The sequence below is a fragment of the Micropterus salmoides genome, unplaced genomic scaffold, assembly GCF_014851395.1.
Source record: "Micropterus salmoides isolate LMB-PRFRI ecotype aquatic unplaced genomic scaffold, ASM1485139v1 Ms_hic_scaffold_11, whole genome shotgun sequence".
Taxonomy (NCBI): Eukaryota; Metazoa; Chordata; class Actinopteri; order Centrarchiformes; family Centrarchidae; genus Micropterus; species Micropterus salmoides.
In genome coordinates this window covers 19,930,444-19,940,772 of record NW_024040152.1, presented here as the reverse complement: position 1 = coordinate 19,940,772, position 10,329 = coordinate 19,930,444, and the positions used below count along the sequence as shown (strand labels likewise).

Here is a 10,329-nt window from a genome sequence, read left to right as displayed (position 1 = left end):
TCCTGAAAAGGCATCTGCAGGCTATTAAGATACTTGGTTTTAAAAAAACGCTGCATTGCTTTCCTCCGAAATGGACATATTTGAGAAAGGTTACCTGAAGTCTTTGTGAAAGCATACCTTCTGATGATACCTAAGCTAAATAATAAGATGCATGTTTTGAAATCATGTTAATCATCAATAAGCTATCTTTACATTGTGAATAATGTTGGCTGATAATGACAAAATGAAATCGGTTTAATCAGTAAAGGTTGAAATTTATTTTACTGTGTAAACCACACAACATTCAAAATTATTATTATGAACAACCAGGATAAAGAATCTGTCAGACTATTTGTGAGAGACAATTGATTGGAGTCTTGACTACTACTAGATATTTGACTTAATACTTTGAACAATTAGGAATTATGTTAAAACCATTAAAACCAGTAAAGGTATTTAAAAAATAATGCAAAAATATAATTACACTGATTTTAATGAACAACTGTAACCAATATAGCCTAAGTACATCAGTGTGTGTGTGTGCGTCTGCGTGAGGCTCCAGCTGGTGACGGGCATCACTCGTGGTCCAGTCCATCGTAGGGTGAGTGGAAGTTCTTGGGCAAAACCTTCAGTTCTTGGGGCTGTTTGAACTTCAGCTCTTTAACTGGCTAGCTGGATGCGCACAGTGGGGCTGCTGTGGTGATACTCTTATTTTAAGAGATGGGGACAGATAGGCTTCCCAGTCATCTGAGTGGTGCCATCCACGTTGTATCTAGTGGATGGAAGAATTTAAAAGGGAAAATAGGGACAGAATTTTAATAGATTACAAAGTACGTCTTTCACAGTGGTGGAAAAAGTAGTCAGACCTTTAACTTAGGTAAATGTTCCAACACCACACTGTAGAGATATTCTGTATGTCAAAAGTCCTACATTCAAATTTTAAGATGAAAAGTAAAGGTAATTCTAACTACTTTATATTTTGCTGTGTGGCTTTATCTGTGAAAATACTCTAGTTTTTGAATATGTTTTTAATTTATAATCTGCAGAGTAACTAGTCACTAAAGCCATCAAAATAAATGTAGTGGAGTAGTACCTCAAAAAGAAGAGTAATTGGGTGCATGTACTTGGGTACTTTTCACAACTGATTTCTATTGACATAGAAGGCAATATTTGTGCAAGAATGTATGTCTGATAAAATACCTAATTGTTTGGAGGTCATGCAATGTTGGATCCCCAGCTTTTTCCCAGTTCCCCATCTGGCAGAAGTCCTTGAAGATACGTACCTCACACGGTATGGCCTGGAATTGGAGTGAGCGCCAACAAGGTCTTCTCATCTGCATCGTCTTTGTCCTTCTGCTTCGCAGCCTTTGTGTCCCATGAAGCTGTTTCGATGTTTCCAGGCTTGAATGAACAGTAGGCATCACACTGGTCTTTAAGTGAAAGGGAGATATATTTAAGTCACAGAAAATGTTTGACAAAACTTACATTGACAGAGGCTGTTTTCAAGAGGGCTCCCACTTCAAAAAACACCACTGCTTTATGCCTAATGTTGACAGGAACAAGCGTTGGCACATTCAGATTCTTCTCCAATCTACTACAGGGTGACAAATAATGGATGCTGACCTTCTGGATTCATCTGCTCCTGTCCGCCGCCGCTTTACAGTGCTCCCCTCCACCACAGACTTCACAATCATTTCTCCAGTCCAAATTCCCCCAGAAATACTTAGAAATCTTGTTCTTATGATGTGTCTTCTGCTTTTCTGCAGTAGAGTTTAGTGAACCTTTAGCAGGTTGCAGACTGGCATGGTGTACCCATTTGTCTTGCCTCCTTCAATCCAGGCCCCTCATTCTCCTACTTTTCTGGACCTTCACGTTCCAGGTCTCTGGATTTCCCCGTCTTTCAAGACGAGCCTCATCGGTTGAAGAGTCCTCCTCAATTCCTCAAGTCCTCCTTGTGAATAAGAGAAAACAAAAACAGAAATTCTGTAAATGTTGTCCTCACAGTGTGTCTTAGTGTGGTGTTGTGTCTGTCTGTGCAAAAAGAGTGTGTGCTAAACAATAGCAAGCAAACTAGAAAACATGCAGCATTCACTGCATTAACTACATCTTACACACACTTCTACGTGTGCATCAGTATGATGAAAGGTTTTACTACTTCTCACATTATTGTGATCTGTGATTTGATCTGAGCTACATTTACTTGCGTGAAAAGGTTTTATACAATGTGTTTTCAATTGGTTGTATGGTTGTCATTGGTATAAAACCTCCAGAGGGGCCAAGTGTGTGCACATCCAGTCAAAAGTACTCAAGTGAAAGACAAAAAATATCACTGCAAGACACAAAGGACAAATCTCTGCAGTCCAATGGTGTGCAGACATTTTTCCTGAATTATTTTAATGCCTACATTCAGTGAAATGTTTTGAAAAAAGATTTTTATCGTAATTGTTTTTTGACGTTCTACCTGAGATCTGTTAAGTGACCACTGTTTTGCAGGTTCTTGTCATGTACTGACCATAAATAAAAGTTTAAAACCAAAATAAACTATATGTTTTTTTTCAACTTTCAAATCAGAAGCAAAGGTCAGCTTTTAAACTTGACAGAAATAAGAATTTGACCTTTTTCATGATAAATATTGATGCTGAATGATATTAGACTTTTTTTTAAATTATAACATTTTGGGCCCCAGCCGATTCTTTCTGAAATACGGAAGAAATAAAACCGAACCCAAAAGTCTTAAACATCTGTTTTTGATTGAGGAAACCAAATATAGATCTTTGAAGCACAGTGAACTGTCCCATCATATTTTACATTGAACCACAAAGCTTTCAAACCCTATACTTGCTACATCAGCAGTGAGTTGTAAAGAACAAGTTTACGTTAGCCAATCTACAAAATGACAGATGAGAATGACTCTGAACTAGTACAAACTTGATAAAGTTGTCAAACAATAATCTTAAAGCTATACTTTACCTTAGCAACGGTATCTTCCACGGCGAAAGCTTTTTGCTGTTGTTTCTGATATTCTTTTATTGCCGGTTGGCAAGCCAGCTTATATGTCTTACAGGCACAGGGCATGTGGAAAGGTAATAAACCTGTAAAACAGCAGAAATGATGAGGCTGAGGAAACTTGCTGCCATTGGTCTAGACGGTCTTCCCAGAGTTCATTTAATAAATACAGTAATTTTAGTCATTACATGAAGTCTCTTTTTGCACAGTAATATTCAACTAAGTAACCAAATTACATAAAGTGAATAAAATGTATCTAGCACACACATCAATTCATCATTTTCCTCATTAAAAGGAAATTTAAAACTCTCGTAGCCTACAGTGAATGTAAACCTTCGAAATATTAACAAAAAAGTATAATACTTAAATATATGAAAAGGGAATTTAAACCTTTTAAATTAACAGGGATAAATCTCTCATAGTTCTTACTGACAGAACCGTTCACTGTCCTCAATTTAATAAACGATCCTGGCAAGATAGTGACATTTTTTTGTAAACAAAATACAAATAAAATACTTCATATGTGAAACCAGCGCCCAGCAGCCGTAAACGTTAATGGTGGACATTGACCGAGGATCGGGAGTGCTAGCTAACGTCTAGCACAGTGTAAGAAACCTATGAACAAACTACATAGTTAATACTAAAAACAACTTAAACACAAGAGATAACGATTGCTATGCTTATTCATCTGTTTTGTGCTTTTATACACCGTACTGACCTGTAAAACAGGAGGATCTCGACGATCTTGCCGGAATGGCAAGACGACGACAGCTACGTCATCAAAACAGTCCCCAACCGGCAGCAGGCAGCGCTCTGCTGCCCCCTACTGTCTGCAGTGGAGTACTTATTTGTAATGTAAAAGCCTTGGAGGACTTGGTCGACTCAACATTACATTTACATGCATGTGGATTGAAGAATTTGAAAGGGGAAAGAGGATTTTAATAGATTACAAAGTATGTCTTCCACAGCAGTCAGACCTTTGGTAACTTAGGTATAAAAAAAAAACACTGTTGTTTGAGACACACTCAAATAAAGGGAGGGAGGTGCGTGCATCCTGTAGTGGAAGATACATGGTTTGATGGACACTTTTCACATCCAATGGAGATACTTGTTCAATACATAACGTGATAAACCTTTTGAATCATATGTTAAATTAAACCTAAACAATGTGATCACACTTTTTTTTTCTTTTTACAAACTAATATAAACTTTAATTTATTTATCCAACTCTTATGCCACAATATTTCTTGCTTGCTTTTTCCCCCTGTTACCATCCCCATTCCCCCTTAACTGAAATAAAAACTAATGAAAAACACAAAGTACTCTGGCTGTTAGGGAGAGCTAACCATTTGTAAGAACTGACCTGTAACTTCAGATTAGACTCCAGCAGCAGCTTGACCACCACCAGCACCACGTCTGTTGTTCTCATTATGGTTATGGGCCTATCTATGAAACCTGGTGAGCATTACTATGAGTTAAAAAACAACTCCTCTAGCTCTGGGGCTTTCAAATATTTTACTGCCTTTGGTTTGATTCTGTTTGATGAATCATCAGGGAAAGGCAATTCTGTGATGTGACAGGGGGAATATCCCTTTTTTTTTTTCCTGAGGTGTTTGTGAATGGCTTAGTGTCCAGATACAGCTTGGTGACCATCTGACTGATGACTCCTCAGATTGTCAACTGGCTGCTCCGGAAAAGACTCAACAGGTGCTTAGATGTTTCTGTTCTGTTTAGAGGAGCTTTTCCACAGTTCCCTTTTTAAAGAACAAACAAACAAACCAAAAAACTACTGTGTTTGTGTCTACTTGTTGTTCCTTGCCAATATTTGACATAACGAGTTTGTTATGCATATTTTTGATCAAGTGGATTGTTGGATACTTTCTCCCAGTTTCAGTAAATGCACTATCCAAATATGGACATAAATAATAGGAGAATTATGACATTACATTGATAGAGTAAATGACAAGTACAACCATTGTTACAAAAATAGATAATAACATGAAGTAAAGAAGCTTATGAGTTTTAATGACTTTTGGTTTTGTTATGGTCTGAATTGAAAATGTTACATATACATAGATATGTAGTGTACCATTTATGAGGCATTATAGCCTATCACTGGAAGTTTAATCAATGATAATACATTATAGTGTAGCTACTGCTAACTGTAAATGATAACATTTCAAAACACACAGGGCTGTCAGGCCTAAAGCTAGTTAATGACAACTCGAGGCGGTACAAATCTCCCGCTGACATTGAACATAGCCCAAAAATGTCTTTACATACCTGATGAAATAGACATATGGCCTTAATCAGCACATGTATACTCTTTTCAAATAAACCACCTAATGCAGTGTAATTCATGTTTCGCCTGCAGTAACTGTGGGGCTGATGTTTTTATTAAGTTACATGGTGCAGCTTCATGAATGTCATCTTTACGTTTTCTTAACATAGAACATTTAGATATAGTGTAAGTAGGCTACTAGTTTGGCTAGATAGCCTATTTGATATATTCATATAGCCTATCTTTTTACAACCCTATTCACAGCCATAAGAAATTTAGGGACAGAACCAACAAAGCACCAAGGTGCGAACCAAAGTTCATGTTTTGATACATTTTGATCCATTCGGTTAGTTTTAGTTTGGTTTCACACCTTCTGCGACCACACTAAAAGACTTTACGTGACAGACTTGCGTTCTGTCATCATCATCTGTGGGCTGCATCTCCCCACTGCGTCTCCCTGTACTTGACATTGATTGGTTTATTAAATAGGTCGGCAGGTATCTTTGACAAGAATGAATGAATGAAAAATTAACATGTGCATAGGTAGGCTATTTGTCGCAATATTGTCATTATTATGGCATTACTACCTGTAGCACCAACTCTACTGAAGGCTAGTTCAAATTCGCAAATGCACACCCTCATTGTGCAAATAACTTCTCCGACAGGAAAGGAGAAGACAGCAATCCTTCTGCACCTCCGTTTCAGGAGAAACCATAGGTATGTGTACCCTACATTAAGTCTAACACTTAGTCTAATCACTCTGAGGAATGAGATAGGTAAACAGCAAGTGTAATATTAGTAAATATATAGGGCATTATTTTGAACTGTGAGTTTTTGAAATATAGCTTCTTATAGCCTATGCTATCTTTTGAGACTGTAGCCTAAACTCACTCATAGCCTATGTTGTGAGAAGTGTTTTTTTCTTTTTAGGGAGCTGGAAACACCTTCTACTGCCCTTGAAGCACAGACTGTATTTCACCGTTTTATTGTCATATGTAATAAACAAAGATGGAATAAATTTGCAAAATTGTGTATGTGAGTTATTCCTTTACATCACGATTTACAAATAAAAATATTAAAAGCCAGGTAAGCTGGTCAAAATATCTTAAAGAACAGCCTGTGCCTGTTCACCCTGTTGCCATCTAGATAGAAGATAGACATGTTTCTGCTGTCACACCACCAGACGGCAGAAGAGCTTTAAACTCAAGCTACAGTTTTTAGTTTATTTCTGTTTACCATTCTATAATTGTACTGCCTGCTATGTACCAGAAGGGAGTTACAAACATTTCCTTTTACAACCATGTTGTCATGTGACCATTGAACATACCACGTAGGCTAAACATTGCAGTTAGGTAACCTACATGTGGTCATAAGATTTTTAAAGAATAACTATTTAATGTATGACTTTCTAAATAAATATTTCCAAAAGTTAGTAATATGATCATATTATAAAGGTTTTTAATACATAGATATTTGACCAGGTGGTTGTTCCTCAGCAGAGTTAGACCAAGGCTAAATAATATTGGAAATAATAATAATATTGCCTGAAAATGGAAATAATCCTTACCATTAACATATTCTCACAGAGAGAAATGCTTTAAAAATGAGACAGCAAGAATGAGGAAACAAACGTAATTGCGTCACACTTGTTGACGTTTTCGCGGTTTTCCGTGGCTTTTCATTCTCAGTCCGCTCTTTTGAGATGGTAGATGAACAGACATGTCGGAGAGAGGCAGAAGATTTCGAAGAAGAATAAGTGAAATCAGAGACAGAATGAACGCCCAGTTCAACAGAATTTTGAATGAAGACGGACAAGAAGCATCTTCTCTACTTCAGACGTGAACTGTTTTTTATCATAGACTGTATATAAAAATCCGTTTTTATAGATATTAGTGTAGGCTATGTTAACTGTTACTGGGTAACGTTAAACTTACACCAGACATTCCATAGTATTGCATATTAACGCTAGCATTTAAAAATTGTACTTGAACTGTGACTTCATTGCTGCGGTTCTGTTGTCATGACAATAAGCCACTATGTTACACCATCTCATTTAAAAATCGTGCAAGTTTTTGATTATCCTCTTAATGAACAAGATTAACAGAAGCGGCCATTCAGCAAAAGTACCGAAGGCTACAAACTATATATTTAACAAAACATATAGGCATATAATCTCAGATTTTCAAGATTATTAAAAGCGGCAACGTGAAGCACCTTTGAGACAAAGCACAAATTAGCACAAGTAGGACAATGAAATTAGGTAAAACCTCCTCACCTGTCATTTGACAGAATACAATGTGACTAGATTAATGTGCAGATTTTACTTCTGGCACAGGCCATTTCAATTAAAGTAGAGACTTAGAATTCAGAATGTACTGAGAGCAGTACATAGAATTTACTTAATAGTTTTTCTTTTATTATGATTGTTCAACCCAAGATTGTGGAGGTTGTGCAAAGAGCCGTAACATTGTGTCTAGCGGAACCTAATGTAGTTACAAGGAACCTGTTGACAAAGCTCATTAAAGTAAATGTTAGTATTTTAACTGCATTGCCAGAATTCAGTCGGAAATACAGTAGACCTACACCTTTGAAGGACTGCAGTATAAGTAATGTTAATGTTTGTGAGTTGTTACAGTTCATCATATTTTCCGTGTGTATTTTCTACTATTCTGTAGATTCCAAACATTCAGACGAGAGGAGGGTGGCGGACCAGCCCGGAGACGCAGATGTAGCACAAGACGACAAATAACCTTCAGAGTGTCTGTGCTGAGGAGCAGCACATTGACCTGTTACAGGTCTCATAGGGGTAATCTCTGTTTTTATTAGTTTGCTAATTTACGTGGACAGATCTTTGTTAAAAAAACAAAAAACAGATTTGTTGTATAACCAGTTTCTTTGTTTCACCATCTTTTACATAGTGGTTCATGACATTTTGTCTTGCTTGTTATTAGTAATAAGACCTTTGTTACATTGTTGAAACTATGAGTAATATATCTTTTTTTACGCAGATGCTACTCCTCCCTGTCGGGTCGTCGTCCCTTTAGACCTTGACGAACAGGAGTTTGTTCAAGTCCTTCAAGAAAACATCCCCGCGTTGCCTGAACACTTTGAGCTTTGCTGAGTCAATGGGCAGCGCAGCATAATAGTGTTGGAGGAGCAGTGCCCAAGGGACATACATGCCCAGAATGCCCTAGGGCGCTCTTGTCTCTACCTACGCCCCAAGGTATGCAAATATGTGACACAGTGCTAGTGTTGTAGTTTTTGGTCTGGTTTGTAGTATTTTCGTGCTTTTATTCCTGTTATGTTCTTCCTCTTGTGTTTTTGTTGTTTAGACCTCCCAGTCTCCACATTCTTGTTCCTTGTCCATGATTATATGGTGTTAAGCATTTGTTATATGTTGTCTTTAATTTTGCACCCTTATGTATTTTGTAGTATTTTGACTTCTTGTTTCTTATCTAGCTTTTTTTCCTGTTATTGTTGATTATCTGATCTTGTCTAACAATTTTTCTGTCTTTGGGATTCTGTTTCTGTTGGGGATTCTGTATTTTGGTTCTTGCTGGCCTTCTCAGTTTGTATTGTTGCTTTTTGTTGGATATTTGGTTGATTTCTCAGACTGCCTGCCTCACCTCCATTTAAGTGGATTACCCCTTTTAGTCCTATTAGTTCGCTTCAGATGCTACTTGCCTTTACTTATAAAGATATAAAGTTGTGGCTGAAACTGTATGAGCCTTCACATGCATATTAATGTTGTTCATCATTTCATTTTAGGATGTTATGTCAAACCCCTCCATACCAGTGGAACAAACACCAGCTGCACCACCAATTGCAGTTGGGACAACTTCTCCTGCTCCATCTCCACCAATCCACACCTCTTCTCCTGCTCCATCTCCACCAATCCACACTTCTTCTCCTGCTCCATCTCCACCAATCCACACCTCTTCACCTGCTCCATCTCCACCAATCCACACCTCTTCTCCTGCTCCATCTCCACCAATCCACACCTCTTCACCTGCTCCATCTCCAGCTCACAATCATTTCTATATATCCTCCGCACCATCGAGCCCATACCAGGAGGGAACTGAAGAGTAAGTACACATTTTCTGAAGATACTGTAACACCCTTATAGTGCAAGTTGAAGGTGTGACAAAAACCTGGAGAACCACTGGTTTAAATGATTGTAATTTCAGCATTTTTTCTCTATCAATACAGAGCTTTTGACATCGCTGTGGCACTTCGATCCCTACAATCAAGGGTTCACCATCTGGCTCCCACAGCCAATCAGATAAATGTTCTTTGCAATGAAGAATTTGAATGTGCCGAGAGAGCCTTCCGGCGACCAGCCTTCAATCCACAGTCCAAGCTGGACATCGTTTTCATAGATGAGGATGGTCAAGGAGAAGGTGCCATCGACGATGGTGGGCCAACAAGGGAATTTTGTAGGTTGCTAATGCAACAACTCCAGGAGCATCAAATATTTGAAGGGCCTCTTGAAGCCCGTACCCTGGCCCTTGACAGTGTTGGTATGTTTTTTTGTTTGTTTTTTTTCTTTCCAACAATGTCAGGAAACATACTCATTTAATGTATGTCCACACTCCACAGCTTTATTTAACATTACTTTGATCAATTTTAATTGTCTTTCTTTTATAGCTCTTCACAACAACACTTATAGACTTGTGGGCCAAATGTTGGCAGTTTGTCTCATCCATGGAGGGGTGTCGCCACACTTTTTTTCCAAGAGGCTTTTTAATCAAGTCTGTGGTCTACCACCTAGTCCAGCAACCATTGAAGAGGTGGTAGACCACAGCCATAGGGCAAAACTGGAGAAGGCAAGTTTGGAAGTCATTACACACTTTACACACCTGTCTCTGGCCAATAAATGTTCAAGTATTTGGTAGTGGCTACTCTCTATTTCTTTTTATAATTTCAGATAAGCAGTGCAGTAGCACTACAGGATGCAAGGCAGACTGTCAATGAAGCAGCCGAAGAGTTGGCAATGATGGGAGCCCTACGGCACCTCCGCTTGTTGGACCACAGGGGGGAATTGATGGAAGCTGTCCTCCAGT

The 10,329-nt window shown here is 38.2% G+C and overlaps 2 long non-coding RNA genes across 2 annotated transcripts; one reads left to right on the top strand and one right to left on the bottom strand.

Annotated features, from left to right (window-relative positions):
* Positions 1 to 233: 233 nt before the first annotated feature.
* On the bottom strand, positions 234 to 1,408 carry LOC119898348. The gene is made up of 2 exons (XR_005443531.1): positions 1,263 to 1,408; positions 234 to 751 (listed from the first exon to the last, which is right to left on the bottom strand). It is a non-coding gene; the product is annotated as an uncharacterized LOC119898348 (long non-coding RNA).
* Positions 1,409 to 7,743: 6,335 nt separating this feature from the next.
* LOC119898345 lies at positions 7,744 to 9,149 on the top strand. Its single transcript, XR_005443528.1, has 3 exons — positions 7,744 to 8,072; positions 8,275 to 8,489; positions 9,035 to 9,149. It is a non-coding gene; the product is annotated as an uncharacterized LOC119898345 (long non-coding RNA).
* The last annotated feature ends 1,180 nt before the right edge of the window (positions 9,150 to 10,329 follow it).